The 12,741-nt window shown below is 41.0% G+C and overlaps 1 protein-coding gene across 1 annotated transcript in view; it reads left to right on the forward strand.

The window, feature by feature from the left end:
• Positions 1 to 8,281: 8,281 nt before the first annotated feature.
• Positions 8,282 to 12,741, forward strand: part of GPATCH8 (G-patch domain containing 8) — a 40,966-nt gene continuing 36,506 nt past the window's right edge. Inside the window, exon 1 of the mRNA XM_050911625.1 lies at positions 8,282 to 8,350. The gene's annotated coding sequence lies outside the window, so the exon portion shown is untranslated. The remainder of the gene's footprint in view (positions 8,351 to 12,741) is intronic.

The raw sequence follows: 12,741 nt of genomic DNA on the forward strand, positions 1-12,741 counted from the left end.
TGGAGTTGTTTTTGAATTCTCTGGATGGATTTCTAAACATCAACATGGTTGTCTGCATCAATTACGTTTTGGAGATCTTCCATCATATAGAGTCAGCAGGTCTGCTTAGCTTAAAAGGGCAGCATAAATTACTGTCTGAGATTTGTAGTCAGTGTACATAGGGCAGTGTGGATCTTGCGGAGAAATTGTAAACCCGTTACGTTTCGATTGTGTGTAATAAACAGTTGATTAGTTATGGTGAGCTGGATTTGGGTTTAACACCTTCCCTCTCCCATCTGTGGTGGCTGAAATTTACTGGTGAGGTTAGCAGATGATGTAGTTGATAGAGCCCCACAAATAAACAAAATAAGAGGTAGTACTAGCAGACCTTGTCACTTACACCTTGCATATTTGATCCTCGTCTGGAGTTGGTTTTTCTTTTCCTGCCTCTGTCCTGTGTGTAACTGTAGCCACGCTCGGTGGTGTGTATCACCTTCAGGCGGGGTGAGGAGAGGTGGGTCAGTCGAGCCCGGGGCTGTGCAAAACTGGCAGGTCTGGTAACAGCTGACCAAGCCGGGAAGATTTTTCAAAAGAGAACTAGATGCAAAATGCAACACAAAATGAGATGAATGTCAATTGTGGTTTGCTGAAATTCCTAGTCTTTGGGTTAGGCAAAAGTCTGGTGCTCTGTCCGGTCCTTGCAGAGTGATTCTTGTGTCTCTTGGCCACTGCACTGATGCTGGACTAGTGATATTCATGCAGGTGTCCTGGATGCAGAGTGCTTGCAAGAGTTGTGCTAGGAGCCATCTTTGGGAAAAGCCAATGGATGTTAAAGTGCCTTGTCCACCTAAAGGTCTTGTAACTACTCAATCTCCTCCTTTAAAAAAGAAAATTTTAAATTTAATAGGATATTTGCTTCTGGAATCACTGAGTGGTTTTTTTTGTTTGGTTTTTTTTTCCTTGATCCGTGAAGGTGCCATATATGTGCAGACAGCGAGGATTTTGGAGAGGTGACATTTGCTCAATTGTGTTCAGATGCTGCTTCAGTTTCCTGCGCTTAACTGTTGAGACCTTGCATCTGTGCTGACCCGTCCCGGGACGGCTGCAGGAAATGTCAGCTGCGCTTTCCAGCCGCAGGAGCAGAGACTGGAGGGCACTGCAAAGTATTCTGTGATTTGTAGCTAACGCAGTCTGCCGTGGCTTTATCTACACTAGAAAATGGCCTTTTTTGTGGGTACTTGTTTCTCTTTTTAGATATTCCTAGTGTCTCAACTGCTGGTTTGCAGCCTAATGCCTTCAGAGCTTTCAGGAATGGGGAGTGGGCTTGGTTAAATATTTTAAAGTGGCACTTGTGTGTAACAACCCTGAATTTTATGGCTTGACTTAATATTTTTGGGAGTTTAAGGTTTATTGATTGAATTGATCAATAAATAGAATATGCACAAGTGGTGCTGATTTGCTTTAATGTTTTAAAATTCAATTTTCTAAACTAAATGCAATATAAATGTTATTTTTTTGATCTTTTCCTGATATTCTACCAGTATAAAACTAATGTTTGAATATCGAAGAAGCACACTGTTCTTTTCAAGTGCAGTTAAGCAATCATGATCATGCTGTGCTCTTTTCCAGTGCATTTAAGAAATAATGATGGTGAGTATAAGTGAGGCTTTTCTGCAAAATGACTTTCTTTAGATTGTTATCTGCATGGTCGTGGGAACAAGCGTTTCTGTGCACCTTCCTAAGCTGGTCCCGAAATTCAGTGTGGACATAAATAGATTGTTTCTGCTTTGACACCTCAGCAACTGCGTTTGGCACATTCCCTTCCCAGTCATCACTGGTTTTAGTGCTCTTAGGCACAGGTTTTATGCTGGAGTCTTCTTATTTTACTCCATTCACACCATTGAAGGTGTCATCCCTGTGACTTGTGGAGCAGGCAGCATTCTCCCCAGGTATTCTCATTCTAAGCTCTTCGTGTCTGACTTCTGTTGGTTTTTGTAACTTACATCATCTTCTTTCATATTAATAATAACGTTCGTGTAACTGAGCTCTCTTGTTGAGCAGTAACTGAAAGGACAGCTGAATGAAGGCGTTCTGAAAGAAAACCATTGCTTTCACGTCTCCATTACACTACTCTTTTGTTGTAGTTTTCTCCTGTCTCCGCATGAGAACCGTGTTTCAAGGTTTGGCCTAGCTACTGAAATGTAGACTGCCACATTTACTTTTCTTTTGAAATAATACATGGGTAACTTAGGGCTGTTCATAAAAGAAACCACTAATTCCTGTCAGGAATGTGCACTATATGGAATGTATTCTGCATGCTGACATCTTAATATCCTCTGTGCTTGGACGGATTGTAAAGAGCAGTCCAGTAATTAATATCCAGGGAGGTCTAATAGCCTTGAAGCAATTGAAGTGACTCATCGTTCTTTCCTCCTTGTGTTGGTGATGCTGTAGGTGACTTAGAAAATGCAGTGCTCAGAAGTCGGGTCTGGTTTTGGATACACCCTTTTGGGGGAGTGAGAGGGAAGGAGAGAGCATAGTTTTCTTCTGCTTTGTAGTTGTGAAGATGCTTTTAAAAGGGTTCCCCCCGCCCCCTGTAATATCTGTGTGTCCTTAGATGCTTTGTCTTCGCCCACCTTCGTGAAAAGGTGCCTCATGTAGGGGAGAGAATTAATTCTGTGATACAAGACTTACTCTGATAAATGGGCTGCAAATCAACAATTCATTTCACTTGCATTGAGTCATTTATTGGCAACAATTCTTGCCACTAAAATCACATTAAAGTGTGATCAAGTTCTTAATTTCTTTTTTTTTAATTATACTGACTGGGTCTCACTGCTACAATGTTTGGGACCTTATAAGTAAGAAACAAACAGCAGTACCCTTTGCCCTTAACTATTTAACTTGAATTGTTTCAGAAAATGCAGTGACTCCACTGTGTTTAATCTTGGACTAAATGGCATTTGTTGGGCCAGAGCTCTGAAGTATTTACAATCCAAATAAGGGAGAATAAGGGTCTAAAATCCTGCATGGAGGCAGCTTTTGTTAGTTGATTTTTCAAATGCTGTGTTCATAACTCAGCGGTTAAGTGTGTGAGGGCTCCAAGACGTAAGGTTTGGCGAAGGGCTTCATGCAAAGATCAAACAGTGGGAAAGTGGAGGAGAGAGGAGAGAACATGTGACTGTGAGTAACCAAAATGGGTACTTAGCCAAAGTTCAGATGATATTACTTAAAAAGTTACAGGACGCAAATGTACTGGCTCCTGGAGATGAATGCGACAAGGAAACTTAATGGTGTACGTGGTGTATAATAAGGAATGTTTAGATGTTGAAGGCTTGTCCTTACTTTTCATCCAAGTAGTAAAATATATTGAATTTCAGTACACTTGTAGTGAAGCTCCTAGCGTTGGAGTGCTTGCTGTAGCACAAAGTGATAGCAATAAATGATGCTTAAGTGGAAGCCTCTCATCTTATCTGCTCTGCTATTTTAGGATGGAGGTAGCATCTGTAAGAAAGTGATACAGGCAGTGCAACACATCTTGTTTTACAAAGCAGAAGTGAGGAAGCCTGATACAGGCAGCTTTAAAATGGAGGGGCAGAGGATGAGAGGGAGAAGGGTACTGCATTCAGCCTTGAAATCCTTGTCCACGGGAGCAGGTGGAAACTTTGTCATTAGCTAGCAGGGCCAGGATTTTACTGTATCTCTGTAATAGTCATACAGGGAAGAAGGTTTGGGAATAGGTTTTGAATAGTGCTGGTTTTAATGCAGCTGTTGTTTTATGGCCTGGTATCCATTTTGTAGGGATTGAATTCTTTTCCCTTAAAGGTTTCCTCTGAAGAGGGAAGTATCTCTCCAGTCTGCAGAAGACACAGATCAAACTCATACTAAAATGTGGTCTGTGCTTACTGTTCATGTTTGCCAGAAATGTAGTTTATTCTCAACAGATTCAACATTTAGGGTTTAATTAATTGTTAGATTTAAATGTTGAAGTATTTTGTCTTCCTCTGATTCATTGTCTTAAGATAGAGCAAAACAGAAATGTTATATGGATCCATTTGATGTGCCACATTGAAGGATTGGAAAAGAAGGAAGACAGATGGAATTCCCCCCAACTTGTTCCTTAGCCAGCTTCAGGGATGAGGAAGCAAAGGGACAGACTGTGCTGCCTCCAGCCCCACAGAGTCCCAGCTCCAAAAGGCCTGCCACGATGGCAGACAACATCGCCTTAACAAGCTGTTTGTCGTGGTCCCAGAAGCGAGAACCTTTTTTCTCCTTGTTCGTTAGGCACCATCAGGCTGACCTCGCTCATAAATTTGACCTCAGCATGACTGTTGCTTTTTTCCAGGGCGAGCTACTTTATGGTGGAAGGGAAATTTTTCCTTTATCATTTGTTTTCAGTACTGATAAATAAAGAACAGTTTCTGTGATGAGTACTGATTTCAGTTCAGTTTGGACACTTTGTTATTCTGATGCCTTAAATTCCCAAGCCTGCAACAGTCAGCTTCCTAATATAGGGAACAGTTTGTCAGCATCCCACCAGGGCTTGTTCCCGTGTGCTTGGGTGGCATTTGCATACCCAGGAGTTCAAGGCGATGGGAAGCACCCTGCCTATTTTGAAAGCTCTAGTATTAGTATTGCTGTTATTTGTAAAAACCAGCAACCTGTTCCCACTCCCATTACCAGTAACAAAAAACCCAAAGTAGATATAAAGTAGATAATAAACTCCAAAGTATATAAATATATAAAATAAACCCCAAAATATATGAAGTGGATAATAGTGGGATCACTAGAACTTAGAGAGAATAGCTTTATTTGCTTTCTGACTTCTTTGCATTTGGCTGTGACATAGTGAGTGTTCAGTGTTTTGCATAGTTTCTGGGAGGAGACATTGTTTTTAAGCACAGAAAAATCAAGTTGTAAAGCCTCAAATCAGCAAGGTGTACTTTCAAACTGGAATTGACCCTTGCCTTTGTAAAAACAATTTTAACTGTCTTGGCAGGCAGTGTGCCAAAGGAGATGATGAGTAGGCAGAAATATTTTGCCAGCTCCAGGTAATTTAGTTGACATATTCTGAGCTATCTGCAGGCAGCAAATCACATTGTGAAATTAGGCGGGGGGGATGTATGTCTTTGTTTTTGCTGAGAGTGTTTCAAGTGTTTGTTAACTAAATGTTATGTGGATTTAATTTTTTTATATATGAAGTTTTAGTAATGTGTTTTTGCTAGTGTTCAGCAGTCAACAGTGCAAATTCATTAACAGCATGTGAACTCTTGACTGCTTTTGTTCTCTTGGGCACTACTTTTTGGGAGGCTGGGCCATGTCCTTCTGCCATTGAGGTAGGTTTTATGTTGTCTTCTCCCTGCTGGGCTCCCTGACTTCACGGCACACACATGTACAGTCTGTACATCTACACTGTGCCCGTCTCCAAGAATTACTAGCTTTTTTAAGCAGCTCAACAACTGCATGTGCATGGTAAGTTTGCCTTCAGCTTGTTCCTTGAAGGCTGTCCAAAAAAAATGGATGAGTGGATTGCTGCCTGCAGATTAGGCCCCAGATTTGCTCTGGAGAGGCCGTGGGAAAGAAGACTACTGGGAGCAGAGTGTGGCCTGGGTGAATTATCGCTGTGGACTGCAGATGATGTATAGGCTGGCGGTTGGGGCACCAGCATCAAAGCATGTTCTCTTGGCAACAGGTTTTTGTCAAGATGGTCTCTTGCAGATTTGCATCACTGGATACGAACACTCGTTCCAGAGGATTTTTGGAGGCTGGTGCCTGGCTTGTAAAATTCCAACAAGCAGTCCGTTACAACGGTAATTTGCTCTTTCGCATGCTGGCTTTCGTTAAAATTCTTGCAGAAGGAAAAGTTGGTGTTGGTAGAAAGGAGGAGAGTGACAACATGTTTCTCTTGGCAGCGGTGCTAGGTGTTCCTGCTCAAAGTAATTGCGGAGCTGGGATGCGAATAAAAACTGCCAGGTGTTTGGTGTTTGCTGAGCAGCCAGAAGGATTTCAGTGGCACTGTGGGGCCTGGGAAAGGAATAGGGGGTGACAGCCAAGGCCTTAGCACCTCCTGGGGTTTCACAGGGCTGCGATGCTGAGCAGTGCCCCCGGAATGTAGGAGAGCCTGTGTTGTGGTTTAACCCCATCCAGCAACTAAGCACCATGCAGCCGCTCGCTCACTCCCCGCCCCCCCCCAGTGGGATGGAGGAGAGAATTGGAAAAAAAACCCTCATGGGTTGAGATAAAGACAGTTTAATAGGACAGAAAGGAATGAAAAATAATGATAGTAATAATAATAATATGACAATAGTAATAGTAAAAGAATTAGACTATACAAAGCAAGTGATGCACAATGCAGTTGCTCACCACTCGCTGACCGATGCCCAGTTAGTTCCCGAGCCGCGATCCGCCCCTCCCAGCCAGCTCGCCCAGTGTATATACTGGGCATGACGTCATATGGTCTGGAATATCCCTTTGGGCAGTTTGGGTCAGCTTTCCTGGCTGTGTCCCCTCCCAGCTCCTTGTGCCCCTCCAGCCTTCTTGCTGGCTGGGCATGAGAAGCTGAAAAATCCTTGACGCTACTTAGCAACAACTAAAACCATCAGTGTGTTATCAACATTATTTTCCTGCTAAATCCAAAACACAGCACTGTACCAGCTACTAGGAAGAAAATTTACTCTATCCTAGCCGAAACCAGGACAGCCTGCTGAAATGACCCCCTTCAATGGCTTTTGTGCTAACCTCAGCTGCAGGCATCTCTCCTGTTTGCTTTTGAGTTTACAGCTAGAAAGTCTAGAAAGTCAGGTGTTTTTCCTTTCCAGGTCTGTGCTAGTGACAGTGGATGTTAGTGCTACACCATAGACCTATTGAATGGCCAAAAATGGTTCACCATGTTTGCAATTTCAGGAATTTGAGGTTTCAGAAACCTCTGAAATGACAACAGAGCTACAACAGTGATGTTTTTTTCCTGAAATGGCCATTCACACTGATGGTGTTCCAGCACCAATGGTTATTCTCGAGGACAGAGACTGCCATTTGCCTTCCTAGTTCATGAACCCTGTATGCATAATATCCAGGAAAAAGCATGGAAGGATAGAATTTTGCCGTAGCGGGTGCTTGAGGAGGATTGCTTGACTCTAGTCTCTACTCCAGAGGCTGTTGTTTGTGTGTTGTACTGTGCTTATGTGGCACCGTTGGGTAGGGGAGAGGTTGCGCTGTTCAGAAATTGGGAATCTAGAAGTGTACATGATGTATATTGGTGGAGGCTGGGCACAGTACACCATAATAACAATCCTATATAATTTTCCTGTCTACTTTAATTATTATACATGGCCAGCCTATAGGACTAAAGATGTTTCATGGAGTTGCTCCAAGAGTGTAAGGAAGCAAGGTGCTTGGATTTATCATTCTTTGTAGCATTTTCTTTGCTATGTCAATATCTGCACACTTTATTAGTACACTTCCCTGTATATCTCTTGGTCTGTCTCTCTTTCCTCAAACGTGTTCCTCAGTCCTGTCATTTTTTGTGTAGCAGTTTTAGGTACTGTGCTCACAAACGCTTTAAGCTGGTACGTCTGGAATAAGCAGGTCTGCACGTGCATCCCGGCAGTCTTTGTGCCAACATATGTGCTTGTGTGGCCGTGTGGTCAGCTGGCTGGGGGGACTGCTCGGGGTTGAAACTAATGGCTTTTTTGTGTGTTGGAAGATCACTTCCACTAACAGTTCACTGTGCAGCTGCCTAGATTCAAGGAAAGGGCTGCTCCAGACCATGAACAAGTGCTGTGGGCACAGGGAGAGGTTTCTTTTGGTACCACTGTGGGTTTTTTGTTGGTTTAAGGTGTGTGAAATTACATGTATGCCTCAAGCAATTTGGATTTCCTGCTGCAAGGAAAGCCGTACTCTTCTTTAAAAGAGAAAAGACAACAACAACAATAAAAACTTTGTCGTGGTGGGGTCAGTTCCTTCTGCTTCTTGTCCTGTGTGGTTTTAAGGCCAGCACTGGTGCTTATGGTCAGTGTTTTCATAGACTTTCTAAAGAAAAAACCCAAAAGTATTGTCATCGTAAATGTTTGATATTTTGCCAACTTCCATAGTTTATGATTATCATCAAATTGGCTTAGTTTTTAGGATAATTTTTTTTGTTCTTACAGCCTATATACTCAATTGAGCCTTTATTTAATAAGTTCATTTGTTAGCAAAATTATGTAAAATATAACACTGTATACAAACCTGAATCTTGAAACTAGACTGTTGGAAATGTGTTCTCTGCTGTAGAGCTAACCCTCCTTTTCTTTTACAGGGCAATCACTTTGATCAATATGAAGAAGGGCACCTGGAGATAGAGCAAGCATCTCTAGACAAGCCTATAGAATCGGTAAGATGCATACTTATCAGCATCATCAACCCACCAAAAATTAGGCCGTGATCGGATGGTACTTGATGTGAATGCAGTCAAATTTGATAGGAGTGGGCATCTTTTTGTCAGTACAGGGTTAATTTTTTTGTGGTAAATTGCATGCTGAGATTAAGTGGGCCTGGGATTTAATCTTTAAGTAGTTCTCCTAAAACTATAGATGACTTTAAATTTTAGTTCAACATGATATTTCAGAAATTATTTGAAATAATACATTCATTCATAGATATTTCTTTTGTTAAGTTTTTATACTTTTCTTTGAAGAATCAGTTTAATTCATATGCAAACCTGATGGAATAGTGTAGTAAAACGTATTTTGATCCTTTTTTAGTTTATTTTTTTGGAAAACTACTGGTGTGTTAAAGTGTTAGAACGACATCTGGCAGTATGGACACACGGATGCATTACAGTATTAGTATAGCAGTCCTTCCCCATGAATCTGAAACTGCGCTGTGAGTTTCTGTAAAGTATTGCTTTGCTTTGAATTAGGTGTGGAGAATACAGCCATAAGATGGGGAAAAATTAAGTGTTGTTTAGCTTTATCTTTTTAAGCTTTTTGGAGCTTTTTAATTTTTCTCTTTGCAAAGCATCTTCTGCTAGTCTTAGGCACAATAGCTTGTTCAGCATAAAATGGACCCAAGTTTGGCACTTAGCTTTTAGCTAAGTTTCATTTGCAGTTTCAGTATGAGAGCAAGAAAACTTGTCATGAATAATCGAGGGTCACTTAGTGATGTTCTGATTAAGACTAGATTTTTGTTAAGAAAGTACTTGGCAAGTGTTTCTTTTCCCTATTAATAATTTAAGTTCTCTGTTAAAGTTTCTTCACATTAGTGTGCACTTAAAAGAAACTTATTGTTAGCAAAAGATCAATATATATTTTTCATTCATGTGTAGGTTGGTGTTGTGTGTGTTTGTGTGCGTGTTAGATGTTTACAAAAAATTTACACAACTTGGGGTGTTCGACATTTTTCTTCCGCAGCAGTTGGCCCATATTAGCTAAGCAGCCATGATCTGGTTTGTATTGCACGGTCTGCCTTTTTTAATTTCTTCTCTAGGGTTTCCTTTCCCCCTTCTTATTTCTGTTCTTCTGGTCCAGTGAACACTGCATATAGTACCTACTGTCTTAATGTGCTGGCATGATGCTAGATTTAGGCATGGCAGTAATTGATGACGCATGAGATAATGCTGCAGAGATGGGAATTCGTATTCAATGTTCTCCTGAATACTTCAATCTTACGTTGTGATGTGGGGATTTTAATTAAAATGCCACGCTTGTTTCCTTATGTAAATATAATGAGAAATACTTGTTGGTAGCCTACTCTGTGCCACGCTGGAAATTAGCATTTCAAAATAATTCAAATACTACTTACAGACTAGACTGGTTACCTGATTTCTAAAAGTGTTTTCCCAAACAGAGCAATAGAAGTGGTGTTCTGAAGGGAGTGATGCCTACAGAAGTATGTAAAATGGGAACGAGTACACAGGACCCAACAACATGGGCACACAGACGCACAGTGCAGCTTGGATCATCTGCAGATGTAATACTTTGTTGCAGCTTGATTAATGTTGAACTGTGGCAGAAAAATTAAATTCAATTACGGCTTTAATATTTTATTCATATGTATATCACCATCCAAATATCGGGACACTATTAATCTTTGAAACTTTTTGGTAGCTTTTAATATGTACAGTTCAGCCTAATGGTTAAATTTGAAAACAGTTTGATGGAGAGGGCAAGAGAATGGCTGCTTTGGGAGGAGAAAGAGTTAAAACGTCAAATTGTTCTTACTTTAAAATCCAGTTTGTTTCACTCTCCTTTTGTGTGTAATAAAGAGAAACAAGCATTTGAGGTGTAAGACCTGTAGCCTGGGACATTAAACTCTTGGAAGGAGTCACGGAACTGAGTCAATGTATGTTCTGCATTGTCACAGCAGTTGTGCTCTGTGTCAGAGCACACTTGAGCTGGCTTCACGTGCTAGTCTCAGAATTTAAAAGCTGTGACTGCTGCACGGGGTGTGTTTTTGGCCTCATGAACAAGTCCAGTGTCAGAAACAGCAGTCAGAAACAAACCAGTCACTTTTAAAGTTAATCGTCAGATGGTCTTCATGAAATACATTGTTGATTCTTAAAAGAAATTCTGTAGCTGGGAAGCATAAATAATTTTGTCAAGTTTCCTGACACCTGTGAAAATGCGTTTGCTTCCACACTATTAATAACCTACGTGCTTTTTAAATTGGCAAATCACACACATTAAAAGAAGGAATGGTTTTCTTGTCAGAGTTTAGTGGTGCACCTCTCCTGCAAGATTTTTCACTAGGAAAGAAGTGTTCATATTGCTTTTTCTGCTGCCTAGTATTCTATGCTGTTTGCTCACCCAGAAGTGGATAACATCCTTGAACTGAAATTGAGAGGGAAGGAGTAAGGGCAAGTCTATAATTTGCAAATACCACACATCTAAATATTTGCAATATTAACGAATTGTTTTATAATTCTTAACCAGTTCTCTGTTAGCAATTCAACTGACCTTTAAAAAGGAATCTGCTCAGAGTAATGAGTAAGAGTCTATGCTTCACATTATGGAAATAGCTTGGATGACAAATGTCTTTGTGCGAGGAAGGGTGTTTATAACAATAGCAGATCAAAGCACTTTCCAGTTAAAAGTTTAAAGTTTGGATATTCTGCAGACTGAAGAGTGGATTAAGTATATTCTCTTAAATGTGCTTCTTGCAGCTTCTCACGTCTTCTTAGTAATATGAAAATGCTTTAAAGACTAAAGGTAGCTTGCATTTGGAAATGCCAGGGGGCAGAGGGTTTCACTTGAAGTATACATTTGACAATCCCCCCTGAAGTGAGATCCATCTCTGCAGCATTATCTGTTGAGAGGTGCTGACTGTACTGCTACAGCATGCAACTCAAAGGTGGCTGGAAAAATAGGTTTGGGAGTCTACAGATCATTACAATGTTGAAATGTGTCCTCAATTAGCATACTAGTATTTTTGTTCCTGTGGAAATCCTGCTTTGTACAGCTTGTTTAGGCCAAAGATGTCTGGACTGAAACATGCGACTATAACCAAAGTACATTTATGGAAAATAGAGCTGACATGAGCTAGTGGATGTACGTAGCCTGAACGAGAAGCCAGCTATTTTCCATTACTAAATTGAAGAAAATATTTCTTATCAATGGACTCTTCATAGCTGCAAATACTGATTTCCCTCCCCCCCGCCCTGCCCCGTAACAATTTTTTTGTTCTGGTTTGAAAGATGCTGCACTTACACTGACTGTTCACGTCAGTGGAACCACTGGTGTCTGGTGTCCTTGAAAAATTCGAGCACTTAACCCTTTTTTAAATTGAAGAAGCTGCATGCATTTGTTTTAAAATATTTTAAGTGCACTGAGTTCAGGTACTCAAATGGGAAGTCACCAAGTATTGCAGCTTTAATAGAATCCAGATTTTCTTCACGTTAATTCCTTATTTCTGCTTATTTACTGAATCTTGTTGCTGTGAGTTTATGGTTTTCTTTGTCCCAGCAGTACAGATCAAGTAGGAGATAGCAATATACACTTAGAGCCAACACAAGAAAGCAGCCCTTTCCCCATGCAGGCAGTATGCAGAGTGTCAGGGAGTCGAACCACGCTGTCGCCGTTGCAGATTGGAGGCCAGACTGTGTATCACCCACTTATTCTGGAGCTTGTTAGTTTGTCCTTGTCATAACTAACAAATGTCCTTTTCCCCTCCTCTCTCTAATTCTGCTCAGTTACACAAGGAGGTCCTTGAACTACACAAGGTTTCAGGCTTCAGTTGGTAGTTGTTTGATGATCACAGGCTATTGTAGACGACTGTACGAGCTGAAGCTGGGTTTTGTCGCACTGTATATCTGTACAGATCTGTGGACTCCACTAGTTCCAAAGTGTAATTCGATGAGGCTGCTGATTTGACATTTAGCAGTAGCCATATGCGGACAGCGCTATAAATAATGTGCTTCTTGAAGCTGAATGGTGTAGCATTACTATTTGGCTTTTCTCTCTAGTCTTCATTGTGTCATCTGTAGTGAGCTATAGGTTTTGTTTTGGGAATCTTTTCAACCTCTTGTTTGCATGGGTTCACCCAGTAGCATTCAGTCCTTGCTTATAGATTCCTCGATACACAGTCAGCACAGTTTACAATCCACTCAAGAGAGGTATGGTTCCTGCCGATGCCAAGAGATGAACGATGTGAACACGATACATGGGGTGACGTGGGGATCTTACGGAAAACCTGTATTAGGCAAAACTAGTGTGTTGGTTTATCCGTAATGCAGTTCAATCCACTGACTGCGGATTATATCCCACATACAGCATCATCAGAACCTTT

This window comes from Gymnogyps californianus, chromosome 28 (genome assembly GCF_018139145.2).
Source record: "Gymnogyps californianus isolate 813 chromosome 28, ASM1813914v2, whole genome shotgun sequence".
NCBI classification, from domain to species: Eukaryota; Metazoa; Chordata; class Aves; order Accipitriformes; family Cathartidae; genus Gymnogyps; species Gymnogyps californianus.